Source organism: Heterodontus francisci, chromosome 12 (genome assembly GCF_036365525.1).
Source record: "Heterodontus francisci isolate sHetFra1 chromosome 12, sHetFra1.hap1, whole genome shotgun sequence".
Classification (NCBI taxonomy): Eukaryota; Metazoa; Chordata; class Chondrichthyes; order Heterodontiformes; family Heterodontidae; genus Heterodontus; species Heterodontus francisci.
The window spans coordinates 17,784,966-17,795,255 of record NC_090382.1 but is presented as its reverse complement, the minus strand read 5'-3'; the positions used below and the strand labels follow the sequence as shown (position 1 = coordinate 17,795,255).

The following is a 10,290-nucleotide window of genomic DNA, read 5'->3' as shown; positions in this document are numbered from 1 at the left end:
CACTGGTTAAAATTTCAACAGCTGTATTACTGAAAAAGAAAAAAATCTGGACTTAAAAAGTAGCTTCAGTAATGGTGCCATGAAACTATCAATTGTAAATACCCATCTGCTTCACCAATGTCCTTCAGGGAAGAAATTGCCATCCTCATCTGGTCTTGTCTACTTGTGGCTCCAAACCCACAGCACTGTGGATGTCTCTTAACTGCCCTCTGAAATGGCCTAGTAAGCCACTCAGTTGTCAAGGGCAATTTGGGATGGGCAACAAATGCTGGCCTTGCCAGCAATGCCCACATCTCAAGAAAGAATTTTAAAAATCTCCTTAAACACCTAAATTAGATCGTCCCTTAATCATTTTTACTCAAGGGATACAAGTCAGATTTTTATATAAATATTGCAGTATTTATACTTCCTCTGTATTACCGATAACAGGCAATTGTGAGGCGGTGTGACAGAACAAAAGGTTTGCGAGCTTCCTGCCTGTTGAAACACACACCCACTACAGTGCCCGCACTTGTTGCTATGTTAAGCCCAGTGGCCCAGGTTGTATCTTAAGTGATTATTTGTAACTGGCAGCATATTTTGTAACTGAAGTAATTTATTAAGCACATTCCACGTTAAAAGCTTGAACTGATAAACAATTTTCTGTACATTTATAACAGTCTTTATGAACTGTCGAGACACAAGTACATATTTCCACTGGAAAGTAGGCAGGGTTCAGAGGTTTCAAACATAATTACATGATATAATCATCGCATCCCAGCGCTTCCAGAGCATCAGTCGTACTGTCCCTCAACAGGGTCCACAGCTGTGAGCAGTAAGCATACTCGCAGAGTACAGCCAATGTCAAAACAGCTCCTTAATCCTCGGATCTTCGCATTCCTGCTACATGGTTCTGCAGCTGCCAACTGAAAAAATTCCTTTGCAGTGACATACTGGGCACAGGACTTCGAAACAGGTCTTTAAATTAAAGCATTACAAAATATACACCTAAACACAAACAGGACACCAACTGTGTGTGACTGGACGTCTTGTGTCTCAACGTGTAAAACACAAGCAGCTGAACCCCTTTCTCGGGGGGAAAAAAAGAGAAAAAACAGTACAGAATCTCAGCTTTGGCCATGACAATGTTATGGCCTAGTTGCCAGTTTTCGATATACATATAAACCATAGAGGCAATACTTACAGGTAACTGCTTGTGCAAAGATAATGTTAGTTGAGATGTCTAAAACAAAGCTTTCACTTTTACAAAATGTGTGCTCCAGTAAATTATGTTTCTTTTTGAAGGGGGGGCGGGGGGGAAAGAGGTGGAAACATTCTTATTTAATCTGAAGCTTGTCTGGCAGATAGGCAGATACGTCTGGACAAAACACAAGGAAGGATCTAGAATATGTACAAAAACAAAGATATTCAGCAATTACTTGGCCATAAACTGCACCTAGCCATACAACATTGTTTGTGGGGGGGGGGAGGAAGAGAGGTGGCGAGGCCGAAACAACTATTAAATCACTTTGTATTCAAAATTAATTTGACTTGTACATAAATTAAAAATTCAACAGGGTTTTTATACTTTAAAAAAGGGAAATCTTTGAAAGGAGCACAGAAGTAATAATCTGGGATTAGAATGGATTTTGCTTTAAATCACAGTAGTGGCATTGGTTTGAAAAGGGGAAGGGGCACAGCAATCTATGCGTAAATACATGCTTTTCACAGTTAGTGCAATATAGCCCTCCGTTAGTTTCAAGAACATTTGGGGAAAGAAAAAAATTCCCATGAGAAGGTTCAAATAGGTTACTATACAATCAACACATGACGTTATATACAACTAGCTCCATTCGACACAGCTCGAATTGCATGTAATCTTTGTATATAAGCAGCTAACACTTCTATTTACTGTTAGTAATATATATAATATATATTATATATATATGAAAAGAAAACTCCCCTTTTCAAAAAACGCAAACTTTAGGGATTCATTCGATGCACTGTTTCCTTGTACTGAACGTGCACCCATTTGTAATCTGAATGAAAAAAGGGAGAATGGCAGCCAAATTGAGGGGCCTCTTCAAAAGTTTTGACAAAATAATGCTTCCTAATACATACCGAAGCATTTCGAAATTCTGCTTGTTGTTGTAAAATAATATGGCACCCAAACAAAGAAACAAACGTTCCAACAAATGACTTCTTCATCCCCTTTTCTCAGGGCAAAGTGCAAAGCGATACTGAATGAGCCCAGTCCTCCCTCCGATCAAAGGTTTGGCAGCGTGTCCATTTTGAAGAATCCATTTTTGAAACACAGCTTTGGGAATCAGAGACTGCTCTTTTTTGTACATAGTATGGCGGATGGCTAGGCTCGTTAAATGTTCAGTCTTGCAAGTTCTGTTGTAAATGTCATTTCAGAGACCTTCGAGGAAAGGAAACACAGGAACGAGAGGGAAAGAGAAAAGAGAGGGGAAGGCATGATATACTGTACTGATAGCTTGCTGGCTTCAATCTGTCCACATCCACAAAAACCAGGTCACCACAACTAAACATGGCTCTTTGAGCATTGTCATTTTCAGGCTCTTCATAGCCAATATCCAGTAGTAATTCCAGCCCCTGTGGAACAAATGTATAGATTATAAGTATAGGTTTTGATTAACCATTCCTCTTTTCAAATTCTACTGTTTTCCATTCCCAAGTGCAAAATCTACTCTGACACTCCAGCGCAGTACTGAGCGAAAGCAGCACTGCTGGAGGTGCCGCCTTTCAGACAAGACAATAAACTCAGGTCCCTGCCCGCCCTTTCAGGTGGATGTAAAAGATTCTACAGCACTATTTTGAAGAGGTGAGTTCTCCTGGTATCCTGGCCGATATTTATTCCTCAATTAACACTACAAAAACAGAATATCTGGTCATTACCACACTGCTGTTTGTGGGATCTTGTGTAGAAATTGGCTGCCACTTTTCTACATTACCAAGGTGACTACACTTCAATTGTACCTCATGGGCTGTAAAGTGCTTTGGGACATCCCGAGGTTTAATAAGACCAGTTATTTAATGGATAGTTAGCAGTGGATTTATGAGAGGTCAAAGTCAAAAGTACTACATGTATTGTGAGCATGTGCGCGCTCCCACACATAGAAACAGGCGCATTGGCTTTTGTGAAGTAGTCTATACAACGGACTGCACATGCTATAGGCCCTTTTTGGACAGACAACCACGACAGACGGAGATATACCAGCACAAGGAATAGGTGTGTTGCCTTCACTTTGCACAAATTGTAACACACGACCTTCTCAATTCTCCCCAACTTGATGCAGAGATCTTCCTCACTACCCTCTTTACTCCCCAGCCTTTGTACAGAGATACTATATCCCTAAATCAATAACAGAAACTGAAAGTGTTAATTTCAATGGAATTCTTGAAAAAAAAACATCCTGCAGTATCTTTTTCCACAAACATCTGGCTGGATTTGTCCAGTTATAATTACATTAGCACAGGTATGTACACAGTAAATTAAAGTGTCAGCCCATGCTCACACGGGAGTACTCTCACCCAAGTCAGAGGGTTCAAGCTCCACTCAGTCTTGAGTACTTAATCTAGGCTGGCACTCAAGTTTGGAATGAGGGAGGTCTGCACTGTTAGAGGTTCATGTGGAAGTTAAACATCCTGTTATGCTTTTGGATTCAGCAGTGGGGCACTTCCTGCAAGTGGACCCCATGTCCCTTATGAACCAGAGTGTACCGGGTAAACACTGAAAAAGGGGAAATTAGGGGAATCACATGCCAAGTGCTTTCGGCTTCAGAAGACAGAAGAACGCACACTCTGTCAGGCTATAAATCTACAGATTGCTGCCTGATTAGCAGAGAACCTTGTGTTTGCCTTGGATACATAGCCCAAATGTTTAGAGAGTGGAGATAGTAGAATCTCTGCTCGCTCAGGCTTACAACAATTTTATATTTTCACTCAAATAGAAGTTGTGTGAGACCATCACCTCCAGGAAGTCTCATTCCACTGCACACTCCAGAATCTCTCTGGATTTACAATGTAGCACTGATGTAAAGCAGAAACTACATTTACCTCAAAGCAAAACTTAACGTAAATACATTCTCAGCTTCCCTAGCGAGTTCCCTAGCCCTGAACTCGCAAATTTGTCCATTTTCTCTCATATCTCCCCTCAAGCCCTCCCAGAGACTCACCATCTACTCCCTTGAGCTTTTTCCCCACTGAACTGTTGACCACCCAATTTCCCTTCCTGGCCTTTATATTAGCTATTAATAGCTCCCTCTCTTCACGTAATGTCCCCTTGCCCTTCAAATCGCCCACCACCCCTTCCTTAAAAATTCCACCCTTGACCACTCTGTCCTTACAAACTATCACCCCATCTCCAATCTCACTTTTCTCGCCGAAGTTCTTAAAAGTCCTGTCACCCCTCAAATCCATTCTCAGCTTACCTGCAACTCCACGTTTGAATCCCTCAGATTTTCACCTGTCACTGCAATGAAATGCCCCACAAAACCACAAATGACATCCTACGGGACGCAAGTAAACTCTTCCTCTGTGTCCTTCTCGACCTGGCTGCAGCCTTTTGACAGTCGACCATAGTCTCCAATGCCTTTTGACTGTCGTCCACAGCTGGGTAGGACGTGCCTGGTTTCATTCTTAACTATCCAGTGGTAGCTAGAGAATCACCTGTAATGGTTTCTCTTCCTGCTCCAGGACTTACCTCTGGCATCCCTGAGAATCTATCCTCAGCTGTCCCCTATTTCTCATTTGCATGCTGCCCCTCAGCAACATCATCCAAACACACATCAGTTTTCACATGTTCGCTGATAACACCCAGCTCTACCTCACCATCACCTTTCTCAACCTCCCCACTGTCTGACTCATCACACTACTTTCCAACATCTAGTACTAGATGACCAGAAATTTCCACCAACTAGATATTGGGAAGACTGAAACCATTGTCTTCAGTCCCCACTATAAACTTGGGCGGCACAGTGGTGCAGTGGTTAGCACCGCAGCCTCACAACTCCAGCGACCCGGGTTCAATTCTGGGTCCTGTCTGCGTGGAGTTTGCAAGTTCTCCCTGTGTCTGCGTGGGTTTCCTCCGGGTGCTCCGGTTTCCTCCCACATGCCAAAGACTTGCAGGTTGATAGGTAAATTGGCCATTATAAATTGCTCCTAGTATAGGTAGGTGGTAGGGGAATATAGGGACAGGTGGGGATGTGGTAGGAATATGGAATTAGTGTAGGATTAGTATAAATGGGTGGTTGATGGTCGGCACAGACTCGGTGGGCCGAAGGGCCTGTTTCAGTGCTGTATCTCTAAACTAAACTCCATTTGCCTAGCCAACAACTCCATCCCTCTCCCTGGTCACGGAGACTGAAACAGATTATTAAAACTTGGTGTCATATTTGACCCCAAGATGAGCTCCAACCACATATCTGTACCATCACCAAGACTGCCTACTTCCACCTAGGTAGCATTACCAATCTCTGCACCGCCTCAACTCATCTGCTCCTGAAACCATCATCCAAAACTCTGCTGCCCATATCCGAACTCTCACCAATTCACCTGTTCACCTACCACTCCTATGTTCACTGGCCTACACTGGCTCCCAAGTAAGCATTCATGATTTTAAAATTCTCATCCTTTGTTTTCAAATCTCATGGCCTTGCCCTCTGCCTATCTCTAACCTCCTCTAGCCCTACAACCCTTCAATCTCCATGGTCCTCTAATTCCAGCCTCTTGCTTATCCTTGATTTGAATTGCTCCACCCTTTACTGCTGCACCTTTAGCTGCCTAGGCCCCAACCTTTGGAATTTTCTTCTTAAATTTCTCTCTTCCTTTAAGATACTCCTCAGAGCCTAACTCTTCGACCAAGCAATCACCCGAATACCTCATGTGGCTTGGTGTTAAATTTTGTTTTAATAATAGTCCTGTAAAGCAGTGAGACGTTTTACTATGTTAAAGGTGCTATATAAATGCAAGTTGTTGTTGTCGATGGAGTAAGCAGGTAGTTCCAGGTCTGTTCAAAAACTTTGGAGCTTTGAGCAAAAGGAGAGAGAGGGGCAACTGTGGAAGCCTAATCACCAAGCTTCAGGGTGCCATTAAAACCTGGGATGCTAATCACACAAACTGCTCATCAGCAGCCAACAGAAAATAGTTTAAGCAAAATCTTTTGCATTTTGCTATACAGAGCAGTCTTCATCAGGTTTTAATACTCAAAAAGCACCCTCTGCAAATTTCTCACTTTGCAATAAATCAAAACTAATTCCAAACAGAACAGAATAGGACTAGGGTATTAAAGGCTCCACACACAACACTGTGTCCCCAACTGCTTCTAATAGTATTAGTGTGTGCAGATCATAAACGAGTCGTCTTTTTAGAAAACAATGATTGCTTTTCCCAGTTCTCCGAATGTCAGGAATGTTAGTTTCCTGAATGCAAGTTTCTTAATTGATGACTTTGATATTGAGGCCTTTTGCCAGCTTAGGTGTGTCGATCAAATCGATGAGCAGCAGTCCAGGGAGCATTGAACAAGGGCATATGATACTTGCATTAGATCAACCCCTCAATTTTTTCTTTTAAAAATTCACAGAATTCAACACACAGTGGACAAAGAGCCTTTCTGTGAGTTGACAGATTAAATCCTGTGCAGTTTTACACCTTCACCATTTTCAAATACAGCTGCCACCAACACTGACATCCCTCATTCACGGGACTGGAGGCTGTGCACAAAACAAAACCACAAAAAGGTTACATCCTCCAGGTGCGTCTCTTAATAAATTCATGGTTTGAGAATTCCTTATTAGCTCAGCTGGCAAAGCTCTGACCTGGTAATGAACTGCACAGAGTTGAAAAGACCCCAGTAACCAGCTATTTGCAGATCACAGCCAGGGTAGCAATAGGATGCCTCAGACTCAGTTCCCTTGCACGAGGAAATGTCAGGAGTGAGGGATAAAGGAGAAATTCAGCCAAGGCTTCCACTCTTCAGGGACCCCTGCTGGAAACTGTCAGATAGAATACCCTACACAGTAAAACTTCCAACCAACTGGTGCTGAACTTTGTACAAGAATGTCAGTTGCTGCCCATAAAAATGAAGCCCAATAAGAAAGGTTATATTATTTACATCCCAGCAAATGCCACAGTAACAACCAATGCCTTCATACTCGTACCTTAGGCAACAGCATGTTAGCAATTTCACCTGAGTCAGAAGACTGGGGGCTAAAGACCCACTCAATCCTTGAGCATGCAATCCAGGCTGACATTCCACTGCAGTACTGAAGGAGTGTTGCACTGTCAGAGGTTCCATCTGCACCCCCAGGTGGACAAGGAAGATCCCAGTGCACTTTTTTGAGGAGCAGGGAGGTTCTCCCATGTGTCTGAACAACGTTTACCCCTCAACCACCACAAACAAAACATTTGCTCATTATCTAAATGCTGCTTGTGGGAGCTTGCTGTGCACACATTAGCTGCAGTGTTTCCTACATCACAACATTGACTATACTTAAAAAGCACTTCATTTGCTATAAAACGCTTTGGGGTTTCCTGAAAGACTTGCACCTTTCATGACCTCAGGACATCCCAAAGCACATTAAAGCCAATTAACTACTTCTGAAGTGTAGTCACTGTTCTAATGCCAGAAAAAAAGCAGCTAATTTACAAACAGCAAGCTCCCACAAACAGTATGATAATAACCAATAAAAACCATTCGGTTTTACAGAATGTTTTGGTTGCGAGATAAATATTAGCCAGGACACTGGTAAAAATCTCTTGCGTTTGTTGGAATGCCATGAGATCTTTTACATCCACTTGAGGGGGTAGATGGAGTTTTGGTTTAACAACTCACCCAAGCACAGCACCCAACAGTGCAACACTCCCTTAGCACAGTGCTGGAGTATCAGCCTAGATTATGAGCTCGCAACTATGAAGTGGGACTTGAACCCACAACATTCTGACTCAGAGGAAAGTGTGCCAACACTGAGCCATGGACGACACTTGAAAGGTAATATCAAAATGTAAGTTCTCTCTTTACCAGGAAGCTTTGATCCATTCTAAAGTTAAAGGTAAGCTGTCCACACAATTGAGGTTTTTTTTTGAACCATTACTTTTGCAAATTGTTCAACATCCTGAACACACCAAGACTTTACTGCTAGTTTGTTCAGCAAACCTGTATTGATCCTGCTTCAGTGAATTGCCCTTGCCTCAAATTACGAAAGAGCTGACAGCGCACATTAATATGGTCCCAAGTGCAACTTTTAAGAGAAAAAGGGCTTTGTAAAATTATGAAATCAGATTGAAATCATCTCTCAAGTGGAACTAACAAGTCTGTGGTAACACGACAGACACAGCATGTCCTAACTCCACACCATTAGACAAACCCCACCCTCTCCCTCCCTTCCTCACTTATGAGCTGTTAAGGTCTGTCGACTGTTAAGGCCTATGCCATAATGGCCAGACTGGCACTAGATGAGCTTTGAAGATGATGTGATGGAAAACGTACTCATTTATTGCTGGCTATGAAATTCAGCACCAGAAGATCAAAGTCAAGATGAAAGGTGGGATAAGAACTACATTTTTGTAGACTTGTGATAAAATAATGCCTTTTACTATTATTTTTATTGGCCATGTTGATCCTTTGAACTTATTTTTGGCTGTTAATTAATCGGGCAAGAATCCATACCTAAAGATTGTACCCAAAAGGAAAGAAAAAACTGTCCTAGTGTTTCAGCAGAAAAGATTTTAAAATAAATTGAAGTTGATAAGGGACCAGATTGGTAGCATCTTCATTCTTGACAATTGAGGTACCCTCTAAAAACTGTAGGAACAGACTAAATCAGTAGTGTGCTCCCAGATACAAACTGCAGACATTGTGATGTTCATTCCAACATGGTAAAAAGCTGTTGTACTGACCACAAAGCTCTAGTTCATTTAGATCCAGAGACTAAAAATTAAAAAAAAATCCACTCCCAAGCAAGGGCAAAGGGGATGGCATGCAGTGCTTACAGAAGGCCTTAGGGTCAATGGTGTGGGCTGTTTACCTTTCTTCATTCTAGCATTTACCACAGCCAGCATGAGATAGCCTGAAGGAGGGAAATTTCAGCTGCTGGGACAGGTCTTTGCAACTCAAGACGTTACATGAAGCAGCACTGTTTCATAGAAATGTGTACGTTACTCTATGGTAGTTTTGGAAATGTAGTCAAATGAAACCTGACTTCAACATTATGAAAGGCGAAACTTACGGTCAGGACTGTAACGTGGTAAAGCCATTCCACTAGCCACAAAATAGCACAAATACAATCCTCCCTTTCCTGATTGACACAAGTTGGCTCTATAACCTCCGCTAATCCTACAACCCTCAGATCTCTGCACTCCTCCAATTCTAGCCTTTTGCGCATCCTCTGTTTTAGTTGTTCCACCTTTGGCAATCATGCTTTCAGCTGCCTGAGCCTTAAGCTCTGGAACTGCCTCCCTAAACCCCTCTGCCATCTATCCGCCTTTAAGATGCTCCTTAAAACCTACTTCAACCAAAGCTTGAAGGACAAATTTCTCTTAATATCTCATGTGGCTCAGTGTCAAATGCTTTTGATACCACTCCTGTGAAGTGCCTTGGAGCAGTATACAACATTAAAGGCACTGTATAAATGTAAGTTATTATATCACTGCAAAAGATAGCAGGGTGACTCAAAATGTAAGAGACAATTGGTATCAATGACCTAGCCACTTCAAGACCAATACCACTGGCCTGACCAATAGATCCTGAGAAATATGCTGACTTTTCCAATGAAGACAGCATTACAGCAGGGTTGAGTCTGTTCCCAATGGGCATGGATTGAGAAGCTGGGTTAAAAGTGATCAAGTATAATGTTGTACCTGGAGGAACACTAAAGGCACTGACCACGGCTATCTCACACCTTCATTTGGTGCATTTTTGAAGCCTGAGAATGTCTTACCATTCATTTCACCCATGAAATGAAGTAAACAGTGGATAAATCATCAACAAAAATACAGTAGAAATTTTACCAAATAGGAGCAAAGACCAACTGGTGCTCCAGTGTCAGAATGCTTCCTTTCTCCTTTGCAAAAGTGGGAAGGCTCATGCTGATGACATAAGAGCAACTTAAAAGCTCAAAAGGAACCGTCACCCGAACCACGGAAGAACATCTTGTCCTTTTCGATTCCTCTTCTCTCCGTTCCTTCCCCAGTTTGCAGAATGTTACATCAGCTTTGCCTATTCCCACTGTGCAGGATGTCAAGAATGAAGAAAAGTAATTTCTTCATCAAAAGGCACAATATGTTCTTGTA

General features: G+C 42.2%; 1 protein-coding gene across 5 annotated transcripts in view; it reads right to left on the bottom strand.

Moving 5' to 3' along the window:
- Positions 1 to 577: 577 nt before the first annotated feature.
- Positions 578 to 10,290, bottom strand: part of LOC137375766 (F-box/WD repeat-containing protein 11) — a 185,434-nt gene continuing 175,721 nt past the window's right edge. For all 5 annotated transcript variants that reach the window (XM_068043163.1, XM_068043165.1, XM_068043164.1 and 2 more), the window contains one exon: positions 578 to 2,595. The gene's annotated coding sequence lies outside the window, so the exon portion shown is untranslated. The remainder of the gene's footprint in view (positions 2,596 to 10,290) is intronic.